Source organism: Acipenser ruthenus, chromosome 5 (genome assembly GCF_902713425.1).
Source record: "Acipenser ruthenus chromosome 5, fAciRut3.2 maternal haplotype, whole genome shotgun sequence".
Taxonomy (NCBI): Eukaryota; Metazoa; Chordata; class Actinopteri; order Acipenseriformes; family Acipenseridae; genus Acipenser; species Acipenser ruthenus.
The window spans coordinates 21,524,736-21,541,127 of NC_081193.1; the positions used below are offsets into that span (position 1 = coordinate 21,524,736).

The following is a 16,392-nucleotide window of genomic DNA, read 5'->3' on the forward strand; positions in this document are numbered from 1 at the left end:
TCAGCCTCTGTTTGAGTTAGAAATACAAGAGACCCCTCATTTTATTCCTCTGACCTCCCTCCCTGAAAAAACAACAATTAATCACCGCCAGGTCTTGGCTACAAAGTAGGTTCCTGCATTTTACGCTACCTGTTTTTTCCAATTGTAATATCCACTAGATGTCCCTGCAGCCACTCCAGTTATAGTAATCGAATTCACAATTAAGATATCAACACATTATGCTTTGACTAATTAGAAAAATAAAAGCTAATTACGATGAGTATAAATGGTAATTGAATAAACTGATGCGTTAAAAGAAAAATCGAGAGACCTAAACATGGAGTCAAAGACATTGCAATCAAAAAGCATTTCATTGAGCGAACGCACGCAACAATATCCTCCTGTTGTTCTGTACACTGATGGGTATAATTTATTTTGCACAACTTGCAATTTCTTTGGACCACACTTGAAAGTCAACAATAGACCGACATTTATCATCAAAAAAACACAGAAAACGAAAGGCTGAGATTGACAGCTATGAGACGGCGTCCTCCAGTAAAAAACGTAAGGGGAACGAAAATTATGAATGCCGACGAGATGTTATTTTCGATTTGACAGAGGCATTTGTTTGTGCTAATATTCCCCTGGAAAAAATTGATAATCCCATACTATGTGCATTTCTAAATAAACATGTAATAAATGCGGGAGTCTACAAATGCAAAAGATCAGTATGTTTTGCACATTTTGTTTGTTCTCCAAGGACTATCGAATACCTTCGAACTGAAAGTAATATTAGCCGATACAGTTAATTTGCACTCTGAATTACTCATCGGTGGCACAGGGTGTTGTGAAATGTTTAAATGCATTTGATGTTAATTTTAATAATGTGACCGGATTTGTCTCCGATAATGCCAGTTACATGATCAAGGCATACAATGACATTCTTTGAGGTTTACTGCCAAATTCAGTACATTTGACTTGTAATGCCCACATAATAGCCATTGCCAGCAATATCTGGGCAAATAATTTTCCAAAAGCAGACAAGCTGGTTGCAACCGTTAAAAAATGTTTTAAACATTGACCAAGCAGATACGTTTTAAAGACCACCTGACAGAAGCAATCCAACAAGAAGGCTTTACTTTACCCATAAAGTTGCCACCTGAGCCATGCATAACACGATGGGGCACTTGGTATTCTGCTGCTGAATATCATTCCAAATACATCCCTTTTTACCCAGGCTTCGTGGAAAAGGAAATGCACATTTCACCAAACAAAGTTGCAAAGTTTAAAATCTCAACTCTCCCTAATTGTGATGCATGCCAATGGACTGGTGGATCTGATTCAGTGGTTTGAAAGCCGTGAGGTGAGAGTCCATCAAACATATAATAAAGTTGCAGAATTAATAAATACATACCGAGCAATGGCACTAGAGGTACACAGCACAGACGCCGAAATAAACAAACTATGTGTAAAAACCTTCCGTGACGTTTCTGAAAAACTGACTAATTACCACAACCCGGATCAATGCAAAAAGAAACCATGTTTTTTTCAACCAGCTCATAACTTTCTAATGGCAGTAAGGATATTCGACCCACAACAAGTGTGTAGTTTGGATCTGGAAGCCCTCCCATTATATTCTATTCCAGGATTTGATGCTGACTGTAAATCAGAAATGGACAAATACCTACCATATGCAAAAGAAAACAGCAGTAGAATGACTTTGAATGAATTTTGGATTAAAGCTGAAGAATTATTTCCCAATTTAACACGAAAGGCTAAAATATATTTGTCAGTTGTTAACAATTCTGTAGGTGCTGAAAGAAGTGTGTCTTCTTATGGCCAAGTTTTTACAGAACAATGTCAATCTATGAAAGAAGGCAGGGTTAACCAACTGACGATGCTTAAGTTTAATAGCAACATTTAATGCATGATACATTTTCTTTCATTAAACTGTAAGTGACACTTAGTGTGCTGCTTGCGAACAACCGTGCATTATTATTATTATTATTATTATTATTATTATTATTATGTTATATTTGTAATGTATATGTTACAGCATTGATGTTATGATTTCAGTATTTTATATAAATTGTTCCAGGAACCAGTGCCTTTTTTTTATATTTTGTTGACAAATTATATGTTCCTACTAGTAAACTGAAACATTTAAATTATTTATTTACACATTCTAAGAAATAATATTGAATAAGACGTATTAGTAATAAAAGGGGTGACTAAATAAATGTCCGTAACTGCTGCTGCCGCCTAATCAATGCGTCAAATGCGTGTTAATAGAATGACTAATTAAGATGATTAAAGGAATAAATGGTTTAATTAAGCAAACTACATGACCACCTTGCGGTGGGAGGAATGAAGTGCAGCCTAAGAAAGCAGGTCGCGTAAAACGCAGGGCCCTATTAATAAGGGGCAGGCATGAAGCTGGAGTCTGTAGTGTAGAGGTTAGCATGTTTGCCGAGCATGCCAAAAGATCAGTGGATCAAAAACTGGTGAAAACTTTTTTTTTTAATATATTAATTATACTTTTATACTAACAAAATTTATTAGTTTATTTCATGAGTTCATAAGTTCAAACATCCAAAATGCTAACAGTGTATTACATTTTATATATTAAATATTTTAATGGTTATAGTAAAATTAAATGTCCTCGCTTGAAAACTATCGACTATTGATAGTTTTTACATATTTTTTACATCTATGGCCAAAACGCTTGCATCAATTTGAATTATTTTTTTTTGGATTGAGACAATTTTTATTTAACATCATGTAAATCAAAGAAACTACAGAACAATATCGCAAGGGTCTACCGGAAGCCATAAAAGTAGTATTTAAGGCATGTTGGATTTCGAAATGTCACATTTATGATTCAGTATGTTAACGTAGCATTATTCCACCGGTTTCATTCGACTCTGTGAAGCAAAATGATTTAATTACATAGGGAGATGCAAAACTTAGGTAATAGCTGTACTGCTAATTCACTGTATTCTAATAGATAAATTACAACTGTGCATGCACTACTGGCAAAATACCTTAAATGTAGCCTCGATTTATGATGGTCTGTACCGTATAGTGAGATGTGCGTATATATTTGACCAATAATATTAAATGCTATAGTTTATTACTTATGATGTAACTACTGCTTGGAACCTTGTCTAAATCTCCACAATGCACAAACAGCATACCAATCACTGTCAGCCACAAGGCTAAAATCTGTTTATGTGCCACATCGAACAAGCTGTACGTGTCATCTTCCTGCCTCACAAAATTCCATCAACTCCAAATATTACTAACGGATGGTCAAAATTAATTATTTAAAAAAAATAAAAAAATAAAAATAATTGGTATATTAAGTTAGTTTTGCTTATGAGTTATAACGAATGTATTTGTACTCTGGGCTAGGTTTTGACATACAGATGTGTTTTTTTTTTATATAGAAACGTTTTGTTTATATATGTATATGCTGCTCTGATTAACAGATTAAATCAGACTGATTAATCATCTAAAGAGCTGATCGCAGATTTTTTTTTTTTACAATTTAATCATGCAGAATTAAATTTAATATAAAATAAAATAAAATCAACCAATAGAAGATCGGCAGTCCAATCATAAGTGAGCGGAAGTCGGGACATAAACAGTTGAAGGTATTCTCTGCCTCAGTTGAAGATCTTGAGTAAGTTTAACCAATGGGAGAGTCAAAGATCTGCCCTGGTTTTGCAGAGATTAAGCCGTTCAGAATCTTGTTACAGGTACCTTATGACTGGTTGTCTTATGACTTTCTTTAATTTGTAAAAAGCAATTTGAAATATTACTTTGAAGTTCTCAATATAATTTTCAGTAACTGTTTCTATAATAAGCAGTATGTCCCGCCTCTGCTCTCTAATGATTGGACAGCTGTAAAACCAGGGCAGATTTTTGACTTTCCCATTGGTTAAACTCCCAAATATGTCCTGCTTGCTCACTCATGATTAGACACCTGTATAACAAGGGGCCGATCTTAGACTCTCCTATTCGTTAAACCTACCTATTGGTTGATTTTGTTTTATATACAAAAATAAAACTGTATGGATTAAAAAAAAAAAAAAAAAATCTCTGATATAAACTTTAGTTGATCAAATCGGTCAGATTACACTGTTAATCAGAGCAGCCCTAATTGTGTGTGTATATATATATATAATTGGGGGGGGGCATCGACATGAAAATTGTATATCGATATCGTGCACGTATTTTGATATCAATATCGATAATATCAAAGTCTTCCAAAAAACACAGAATTCTAATAACACAATTGCAATATAAAACATACAGACCTTAACAGATATTTACAGAAGAAAAGCAATAACTTACTTTAACTTAGCTTTGCTTCACAATATCCATGGAGAAAAACAAGGTCTTGTTATCAGGGCCGGATTTAAGTATATTTACCCCCCGGGACATTAGAACAGAAGAGACCACCCCCCACCCCCCCAAAATAAAGTAAAAAAAAAAAAAAAAAGATTTAAAAACCCAGCAACCAAAATATAATTGCCCAAAACCAATTTAAAAAACAGTATACAGTGTAACTATGCATTCTTACTACATTGCAATACAGTGCACTCTAAAAGCAATATGAAAATTGACTCGCCACTTTAAATTTTTCTCCTTCTTGATTTCACCCTTGCAAAGTCTTTGATGATATCAGAGAAATCCATCTCTCAAAATGTCATATTCCATGGACATGATTGCAAGGCAGTTGAGACAATCCTGGCCCATGGTGGCTCTTCGTTCATTCTTTATAAGTCCCATACGAGAGAATGATGCTGGAGCAGTTAGTGCACATCAAGGAAAGGTAAATACGCAAAGCTGTGGCAACATTTTGAAATGTGGAAATCACAGGGGTATTTGAAATGAGGCAAAGGAGGTCAGAAGCTGTGAACAATCCATCCAAATCTGAAGGATAAGTGGACATGAGGGCTGCAGCTTTTTCTGAATATCACATGCTGACATGTCTTGAAACTCGATCAGAAAGCCAAACACGTTGTTTACATTGACATAGGCTTCTGTTTGGAGCTGGCAATGCGTTGAAAGGGTACCCAGGATTGTTACAAAAGTCTCAACGTGAAATTAGTCTCTGCCTTGGAGATGCTCTTCAGCGTGACTTGGTCCATCTTGCAGAGCACTGGGCAGTCGTCTCTCCCGTCGTGTTACATTCCAGTATGTCTTCACAATCATCAAAATTATTATGAATGTTTTCAAGATATGATTTTAGAGATTCCAGTAATTTAACCACCAGTGACAGTTTGATGTCTTCTGCTTGGACCGACTTAATTGTTGCATTAAATCTCTCCAGGATTGTATCCCACAAGTCAGCTAGAATGACTGTTTCCACGTGGTCCATCTGGCTGCTAAAGGGTTTAGCCATGTGTCTACTTTCTGGTGGTTGATGGTCATTGTCTTGAGCAACTGTTTCCAGAGCATTCTTTATCTGCACATATCCCTTCTTAAATGCCCTAGCAGCATCGTGTCTTGCTGACCACCTTGTGTCTGACAATCACTTGACAACAATCCCATTTTCACCCAAGGTTTTGACAAAGTATTTCCCAGCGATAAGAGAAAGAGGAGAACAAATTGTATATTCCTGTTAGAACACCAAGGAAAGACATGGCATCCACACAGCATTCAGCTGCCTTGTTTCCAACCAAATTTAAAGAATGTCCAGCACACGGAATGTAAACAGTGTTTGGGTTTATTTCTTTTAGCCGGCCTTGGACACCTTTGTATTTTCCAGACATATTTGCTGCATTATCATATGATTGGCCTCTGCAGTTTGAAAAGTCAAATCCATTTGCTTGACGTAGTTCCAGATGACATCAGCTAGACTCTCAGCTGAATGATCAATGATAGGAAGGAAATTCAGAAATCGTTCAACAGGAGCCCTAATCGCATCTACGTAGCGCATAATGAAGACGAGCTGATTGATCAGGTGTGTTGTCAACACTGACAGAGAAATACTTTGCCTCATTAATCTCTTGAATAATGGCAGATTTTACTTTATTCCCCAGCAGCTCAATTAGCTCTTCACATATACTGGACGAAAGATACGATGAAGTTCCACTTCCTGAACTTCCAAACCTGGCAAGATGATCTGACAGGAACGGATCAAACTGTGAAATGATCTCAAAAATTTCAAGAAAGTTTCCATTATATGATGAGCCTAGAGTTTCATTACCTCCACGAAATGCCAGGCCGCGTTCAGCAAGGAATTTGATTATATTAACAACACATTTAACCAGTATTGCTGCTCCTGCGTGAGCTGAATTTCCAGCGAGGTGTACATTTTCCCAGCCTTCTGTCGCCTCGTACACCACATAGCATAGATCGCGTATGTTCTGGCCAGTGTTCATGTTCCCCTTCTCTGATAGCAGTGTGTTTCCAACCATCAAATCCTGAATCAGTCAATACACAGTAAGCAAAATATACACCCTTTTGACGACGAGTACAGCAACCACTCACTCAACAATTTCACCATTCTGCAGCGTTCGTTTAAAAAAGCTTTTTGGAATGTGTCGAGTTCAACCCTGCTCGCATTTTCTCTCTGAAACCACCCTCCTCTCACAGCGATTCTGGCAAATCAGCGGGTCCCCGCTCTGTCCAGTACATGCAAAGTGATTCGTCGTCCACTTTCCATTTGGCTGGATCATTACTGAAGGTAAGCACAGCAGGATCAGGGTTATAAGTGGGACTAGATGGTGGTCTTGGAGGCAAGTCTTGTTTACTTTCTGCACCCAGGTCTAATTCTTTTTTGCAACGTCATCATCAGTGCTGACAGTTAAACTGGCTAGATCCACTGTTACTGTATCGTCTTCGTCTTGCAATGATTTAAACCCGAAATTCGATAATTTTGTTATTTTACTAAGCAAACTTTTTTTTTTTTTGCTTGCTTGCTTTTCTTTTTGTTTCTTCCGTTTATCTGTGCTGTACTCTCCATACTTGACATTGACATTCAGTCTACTATAGTATAAAAAAATTCGACGTCATTCGTGGTTGCATCAATTTGACGTGAAAGCTGCGGGCCTGCCCCCATATACGGGCATGTTTTACATCACTCGTCATCGTCCCTGTGTCTGTTGAGGGTGTGTGTTTGCGACAGGCAGCGGAGATAGAGAGTGGGTTTAAATGTTGGGTTATTTATTTTAGACCTTGAATTCCTGTCTCTCGTCTCTTCAGTCTTTGAGACAACATGTGAATAAACAATACTACTTTTATTAATTAAAAAAAAAAATGCATTGTATGTTTTTTGTTGGACCCTGGACAAATTTCCCGTTGGCCCCCCTTTAAATCCGGCCCTGATTATTATATTGTTTTACTATTCCATGCCATCGTTAGCCAACTCAAAACCAAAATATTTATATACTTCACTGCGCAGGCTAGACAATCCGGAAGTAATTTAATCTTCTCTGTGTATAAATGCACGACGCATCTAAAAATATTAAGTACGGTGTCATGCTGAATGTTGCATTATTTTGAGATGTGTTTTGATGTTTTAAAAGTACATCTCATTTACTATACTGAAAGTTCACATTTTAAAAATACATTAATAACAGTGTAAATAATCGCATGGAAAAAATGCAATGAATCACATTGACGCATGCGCATATCTCAAAATAATCCCATTAGTGCTTAATGCAGCATGCAAATAGCATTGGTTACCTTGCAAGCACGTTCTGAATGGAAGAAAAAATATGACATATACATATCAAATTATTTAAGCCAATTTTCCTGTTTATTATGCTTTTTTGTGTTGTTTGTTTTTAGGTGTGTATCTCTTTAAAAAGGATGGTCCTGTTTTTGAATTAGTTGATGCGCACACTTTTTGAAAACAGAATATAGGTTTCCGGTAAGGGATTGGCCGGTGAGATGAAACAGGTGAAGAAACGGTACAGCATACGAGTATTGCATGCCAAATTATCATTTAGAGATATCTCAAATTCATTTATAGATATCTCTAAATATTTGAAGATATCAAATATTTAGAGATATCTCTAAAACATTTTAAGATATCTTCAAATAACTTCCTGTTCATTTAGCGATATCTCTAAATCATTGAACAGGAAGCTATTTCGAGATATCTGGAAATGACTTCCTGTGAAAGTGCTCTATGTTTTCAATGGACTTCCTGTCTATTTAAAGATATCTTCAAATGAACAGGAAGTTATTTAGAAATATCTCTAAATGAACAGGAAGTTATTTGAAGATATCTTCAAATGATTTACAGATATCTTTAAATGAACAGGACGTTATTTTAAGATATCTTTAAATGATTTACAGATATCTTTAAATGAACAGGAAGTTATTTAGAGATATCTTTAAATGATTTAGAGATATCTTTAAAACTCTCATTTTAAGATATCTCCAAATGACAGTTTGGCGTGCCATGCTAGCACAATCCATATGGTTTCCATAGTATTTAAAGATATCTGTAAATCAATTTGAGATATCTTTATTTCATTTTTAAATATCTCAAACTGATTTACAGAAATCTTAAAAACTGCACAATTAAAGATATCTGGAATTCAATTTGAGATATCTGGAAATGTTTTACAGATATCTCTAAATATTTCAAGATATCTTAAAACGCAGTCTGAGATATCTCTAAATGATAATTTGGCTTGCCATATACGAGAGGGTACACAGGTTGTGGATTTGTTGTTTTTCTTGATTTATTGCTATTGAATGTTTTAAATATATTTGTTAATCAGGTTCTTAGAAAAAGAAAAATGCCAATCAATGGAATAAAAAGGTTAAATAATACTTTATGTGTTGTGTTTGCCTACGAGACTAACAATGATTGGTATGTATAGGGTTTGTTTTATCTTAATATAAAAAACTTGATTTTACTGTGTTTTGTATTTTTAGCAGTATTAACAATAAATGTATGTCTGCGAGCATAGTGATTTTTATCATCCCATGATATGGAAGTTATTATCGACATCAAACGATATCATATCAAAATATTGATATTGGTGCCCACCCCTAATATATATATATATATATATATATATATATATATATATATATATATATATATATATATATTTCATTGCATGTCTTTGTATCGCTTTGTCATAAACAAAGTGTGATTAACTAAACTAAGGTCCTAAATGATTTAATTTGCATTTAACAGAATGTTATTTTTCATCAAACTACTACATATTTCAAGTACAATATCCTTTAACACCATTGTGAATTGTTTTATGCACACATTTACCTGAATGTTGGTTGTTCTAAATAAGTGGATCACAATATTGTTCAGTACCATGTTGAACTAGTTTAAATTGATCAATTGTGCATTCTAATCATTAAAAATGTATCAACAACCCTTTTTAACTGTGCTTTCTTTATGCTAATTAGTTGAGAGTGTAAACTTATGCCATGCTTTACTTAATGTTTGCTCGTTACCAAACAAATGATTTATCAAGTTACAAACTTTTTATTTCTGACTGAGACTTGGCTCACTGTGAATAATAATACCTCCTTGACTGAAGCTTCTCCTTTAAATTATACCTTTATTCAGAAAGCATGTTCAGAGGGGCGAGGGGTGGACTAGCTAGTATTTTCTGTAATGATTACAACTGTAAACAGAAAATGCTGAAGAGTTTTCTTCATTTGAGTCTTTATCTTTAATATTTCTCGAGGTCTAGTTGTTAATCTCTCGTCCATAATAGATCCTAATATCTCTGACCACTTTTGTATTTTATCTGAGGCTATGCTACCTGTTTCTAATAAGAATGGGGCTCCCACTATTGAAAGTTGTGCAATTAATCTTTCAACTGTAAAAAGGTTCTCTGAAATAATAAGCTTAGCTCCATCATCTCCTTTGCAGTCTCAATCGACTGACCTATCTACAGATATAACCACCGTTGTACAACTACTCTTGATACTGTCGCCCCAATTAAGACTAGATTAGTTTCATCTAAATGCAATACTCCGTGGATTAACAATACTATCCGGCAAACAAAAAGAGACTGTTGTAGGTGGAATGTAAATGGAGTGCTAAAAAATGACATATCTACTATGATATTATGAAAGAACACTTAATGAGATACAATGAAGCTATACGATCAGCAAGACGTGCCTTCTTCACCAATCTCATTGAGGTAAATAAAAATAACTCCAGGGTGTTTTTTCAACTATAAATTGGTTAATCCATTGTTTTTACCTGTTAGTAACCTAGAAGTGTGAAAAATTTCTCAATTTCTTTCAAAATAAAAACTATTAGGGAACAAATTCCAATCTTTGGTTCTGATTTAAATATTTCAGACAGACTGGGGGAAACCGTGATTGAATCATTTTCTTTAATTACTGTATATGACCTGCAACTAGTACTTTAGATCCCATTCCAACATGGTTTCTGAAGGACGTCCTTAGTTACCTATGTAATGATATTCTTGCGATTACAAATAGTTCATTTGAAATTGGAATAGTTCCAGATTCTTTTAAAACTGCCCTGGTAAACCTCTTCTTAAAAAATCTTTTTTAGCAAAGGTCCTTGAAAAGGTAGTGTTAAAGTAACTTAATGGATTCTTGAATATTAATATCTTTGAAAAGTTTCAAATCTGGGTTTAGCTCCAATCACAGTACAGAAACTGACCTAAGAGTAACCAATGATATATTGATGAGTGCATATTCAAATGCTGCAGCCATTCTGTGTCTGTTGGACCTCAGTGATGCTTTTGATTCAGTAAATCACTCCATTTTAATTGACCATCTTAAGGGATGGGTGGGCTTGACGGTTAATGTACTAAACTGGTTTAGATCTTGCCTTTAGATCTTGCCTTTTGTTTTGCTTGGGGAGTCAGTGTCAGGTTTAACAAGTATTAGCTGTGGTGTTTCTCAGGGTTCTACTCTTGGTCCAATATTATTCCCTTTATACATGCTACCTCTAGGCCAGATTATCTGTAAACATGCTGTCAGTTTTTACACAGTTATATAGCTCTGTGAAACCTGGTGACATTATCACATTTCTTGCTTGAATATTATTGACATCAAATTTTGAACGCCCCAAAATTTCCTGCAATTAAACTCTGATAAAACAGAAGTTTTGATAGTACGTTCTCAGCAACAACTTGGGTGATTTAACTCTGAATTTGAAATCAGGTGAGAAATCTGGGTGTTATCTTTGACACTGCTTTAGAGTCACATTTTAAAAGGATTACAAAGGTGTATTTTTAATCATCTAAGAAAGTCAAAATTAGATCGTTTCTTTCATTCTCCAATGCCGAGAAAGTAGTCCATGACGTTATTTCATCTAGACTGGACTATTGTAACGCCCTGTTTGCTGGGCTTACTAGCCAAGCCTTATCACAACATCAGTTTGTGCAGAATTCAGCTGCAAGGGTTCTCACCAGAACAAAAGAGAGCACATACAACTCCTGTGCTGGCATCTCTGCACTGGCTTCCAGTGAAATATAGAATTGATTTTAAAATTCTATTACTTCCGTTTAAAGCATTAAATGGAATCACCAGATCACTTAGTTATTATCTCCCTATCAGCCACAGCATTCATTGAGGTCAGCTGATAGTGGCCTGCTCTGTACTCCGAGGGTAAGGCTTAGGAAGAAAGGAGAGGTTGCTTTTGATCATGTCAGAGGTTCGCCCACAGTGGCTACTTTTAAATCAAGGTTTAAGACTTAACTTTATAATTTAGCCTTTTGATTTTATTCTGACACGTCATAGTTATTTTAACTGTTTTATTTAATTATTTTTGTATGTATTTTTATCCTTTTATGAGCGTATTTTTTGTCCTCTGTTAGTGTTTTATAATATTAGTCTTTGTAATTGTGAACTTGTGTGAAGTGCCTTGAACCTTGCGGCATAAAAGGCACTCTATAAACATTATTATTATTATTATTATTATTATTATTATTATTATTATTATTATTATTATTATTAGCTTATTAATGATTATTTTGTTTATGGAAAATGTGTATGCACACAAATATATTATTAGACTAATGTTTTTTGTTAATGGACATTTGTATGCAGAAACACAGATATTGTTCGACATCATTTTTTTTTTTTTTGTTAATGGAAAATGTGCATGCAGAAATAAATATATACTTTGACAATAATGATTATTTTGTTAATTGACAATTTATATGCAGGAATAAATAAATCATTCCATGATATACCTGCATGTACCAATAAGCTTTTGTAAAATAAGATTAGGTAAATGTCTGAAAAGCAATCTATTTCTTCATAATTTCAGACTTTTTCCAATAACCATGTGTGATACTGTAAATCTCCCTCATGATTAGAAAGGGCGCTGTGTAAGGGGGAAGGTGTGCTGCCTCCTAGATCTGCCACCTCGGTGGTAGGTGGATACCGGAAGATGACCATATTAGGAGGGGCGCGTAGCTGCAAGTACTCGGGACGATTCCATTGCGGTCAGCTGCGGGGCAGCCCTCTATTGGAGAAACCATGGCGACGCGCTGACTGCAGGGAGGAGTTTGCTGGGTACAAAGGGGAAGCAGCTACGTCAAAACCTCCCCTTGCGCTGAGTTAAAAAGCGATCGGCCGGAGCCGATGTTTGTTTTCTGTGATTACGTGTTTTGTTTTTGTGTGTTAACAGAGGAGAGGGAGGACGGGAGGCTGTAGCCAGCAAGCCAGCACATACCCCAGAGCACGCCCCTCATTGCACAGCACTTCACAGCACAGCGCACGCACCACAAACCCTGGAAGAGAAGAGCACATTTTCGTGCATGGAGGACTGTGGTTATTGGAGTGTGTTTTGTTTACTTTTGTTTTAGCTGGACGCAGTTGAGTTTTGCCCCAGTACCATCGCTGGTACTGGGGCTTATTATTATTTATTATCATTTGTGAGATGGCAGGGAGGGGGTTAAAACCTCTCTGCAGAAAAAACATGTGCGGAAGGCACACTTTTGTTTTGTTAATTGTTTAATTGTCTTTTGTTAATTGTTTTATTGATTGATCATTACCTGCACCTGGCTACTATTGAAAATTGGAGCCAGGTGCGGGGTTTTAAAGGAGAGCAGTCAGTCTGCTCTGGGCAGCTGCTGAAGAGGGTAGAAGCCCGACTGTGCTGGTGTGTGGGTACAGCCGTAATTTAAAAAGAAAAAAAAAGGTAGAGTGAAGCTTTTTTGTTGTGTGTGTGCTATTCTGTTTGTTTTTGTACAGGTTAACAGCTTAGCTGTCCTGTTTAGTTTAGGTTCCTGTTTTGTTTTAGTTATTGCTCAAAGAAGAGCTAGGTGTTTGTTTTGTTTATTTTTGTTTTTGTGTTTCATTAAAAATAGCGCAACCGCGCTTTTAAAAAAAATCCATTTCTGTGTGTTGGGTCAGTGTTTTTAAAGGGGCAACGAACCGCGGTGAGGGCGATTCTATTACACATTATAATTATTATTTATTTATCCAAGGGGATTTATTTTATGATCTTTTTGTTTGTTAATTATTAAAACCTTTTTGTTATTGGGAGAATTCAGTCTGGACATTCACTTTCTACTGCACCACACCATTCAGCGTGTCACACCATGATTAACCAGTAAATGTCCTAAAAGCAATCAATTTCTCCATAATTTCTGACATTTACCACCTTATTTGATAAATGATGACATTTACCAGAAACTTTCAGATTCAGACTTTTACCGTAACACATACACTAATCAGTACAACTATTTTAACATATACCACTCATATTAATCCATTGCATTCTGGTCAAACGCTATTTAAATTTAATACCTTGGAACAAAATCTGTGACATGAATGAATTGAGTCATAAATGAGTACCACTGGTTTACAGTTGGGATAGGCAACTCCGGCCCTTCCTAACAAGGTTTTTGTTCCAAACATGCTGCTGTACCCTTGAGCAAGGTACTTTACCTAGATTGCTCCAGTAAAAACACAACTGTATAAATGGGTAATTGTATGTAAAAATAATGTGGTATCTTGTAACAATTGTAAGTCGCCCTAGATAAGGGTGCCTGTTAAGGAATAATAATAATAATAATAATAATAATAATAATAATAATAATTTAATTGAATCAATCAAGCCTCTAGTCAGGTCCAAAAGATGTTCATTATCAAAAGTACAACATGGTATTATACACGTTGAACCTTGTGAAGAATGGTTTTCCAGGATCACAGTTGCCCACTCCTGCTTTATAGTGTTTTATAATATTCTTTTCTTTTTTTGGCATCCTAGTTTTACTACATATAACATTATTTAACCCTTTGCGGTCCTATGTCGGACCTGGTCCGACATTGCAATTATTTCTATCCGGTCCAATGTCGGACCCTGTCCGACATCATCAAAAAGATGCAAAAAACGGGTTTCTAGTCGTTTTTTCTCCGGAAAAAGCCGAGAAAACCATTCAATGGCCTAGTGGGTGCGACAGGAGCCAAGACAAGCCTAAAAAAAGGGCGTATCTCATGAATAGTCATACTTGCCCCTGGGATCAGATACTGGCGGCCATAAGGAAACAAGCTGGCTGTGACTGCATCAGCGCTCAGAGAATATCACGGACATTTGCAGAGCTTTTTTCAGATGTTATAGTAATAAAATAATGACTTGGATCGCATTATTGAGGCGTTTGGTGATCAAACGAGCGATCAGGAGATGATTGATTGGTATGTACGACTATTATTATTATTATTATTTATTTTTTAGCATATGTGAAAGCTATAGCGAACGAAAGGGTGGGGCGGGGCTGGAGATGCCTAGTGAGTGCTTTGTTGATATGCAGGGCCTTTTAAACCCATTTGACTGTAGAAAAAAAATACTTTTAAACAGTGCGTCTAAAATTAACTGCACGTGTGAAAATAAATTGGACCTGACGCACCTGACACGCATTTAATAAATGGACTGCAAAGGGATAAATATCGTTTATGTTTAGTAAAGCAACTATGATGTAAAGCATACAGGATCCAGGAGTAATATTTATTTAAGTTGGACCATTTGTTTTGCACTTGAATTAAGTCAAAATAAAATAATTACACATTCCTACCATTATTAAGACTTGGTTAGGAGATCTCAAATAAAAAAGTTACAATGTGTCAAAGTACATTTATAAGAAATATTTCGAATGAGAAGTTGTACCTATTATGTAGCAAATATCAAACTTCAACAAGTAACACAGCTCCACGGGGTTATTTGTTAGGATCCAATATTTCATAAGCATATTTGAAAGTTTAATTTTCTGAAAGACAACTATATAAATTTAGGTTTTGATATTACACCCTTAATTATCATACCTGTATGTCATTGCATTGATCATTCATTCTTTTGTCACTTGGTCAGCAGCCGTGAGCGAATATGTAGTAATTATTCCACTGTAAATATTATGACAGTCGCATAGATCATCATCAAATAAATAGTACCTCTGTCACTGATTTCATCCTTTCCAGATACAAAGCAGTAAATCTTCTTCAGCAACAGGTCTTAATGGGGACTATACCTTTTTAATTATGGTCTAGTAGGCTATTTCTACACCATTCTTGGTCTTGGTAAGGGTGCTCTACAGCATACCACAACTTACACACTGTAGAAGCAAGTCACATTTATTTTTTCATAGAATACAAAGCAGGTTTGTAAGATAAATAATAATAAAAATAAGGTACATTTAAGCCCTTTCAATAAAACTATGAATTTATCAATTTATTAACATTTTCCTGGGGACAACTTGTGATAGCCAGTTAGTTCCATGTATTTCGTTCTGCAAAACTGACCATATTCCAATATTATTTTGTTGTCTAGGGCATATAATCAAATTTGAGAAGACCTAGTAAATATATCAGATAAAATACTTCTGAAAAAGTGTGCACTTTGCTTAAGTTTTCAGCCAATATTTAATAATTTCCATTTTAAACCATTTTATATGTGGTTTTCAGCTAAATTGGCATGGCCACATGTAAAAGTTCAAGACGACTTTTTTTTATTTCCCTTCAGATTTTGGTTAGAGTTTTCTTGCACATACTGTAAGCAGCAGACTCGGGCACATTGCCATGCGGTTTTGGCCACTGAAAAAATGTTAAAAAATGTCACCTGCAGCTCTTTTTGTCATTCAGTACTCAATTTATATAATGCTTTAAAATAACAATGTGTTGGATATACATGTGTCAAGGGCTCATGTTCTTATGGCACCACCCAAAATATTGAACCCAAATTTATTTCAGGATTGCAGTACTGTATATTATGGAAATAACCAGTACTGTAAGAGGTAAACCACCTAAAAAGTACTGCTGGACATCTCAGACTTATCAGGATCCTGAAAGGAACTTTTACAGCTGTCAATTGCAGCTGAAAACAGAAGGCACCAGCAATAGAAGAGTGGTGGTCATGAACTCTGAGGCTGCATCTCTCAAACTTTTTTGGTTGATGCTCAGTCGGCTGCCAGATTATTCAAGAGT

At 35.6% G+C, this 16,392-nt stretch overlaps 1 protein-coding gene across 2 annotated transcripts in view; it reads right to left on the reverse strand.

Moving 5' to 3' along the window:
* Positions 1-16,392, reverse strand: part of LOC117403197 (formin-2-like) — a 197,429-nt gene that overhangs the window by 56,359 nt on the left and 124,678 nt on the right. The window lies entirely within an intron of this gene.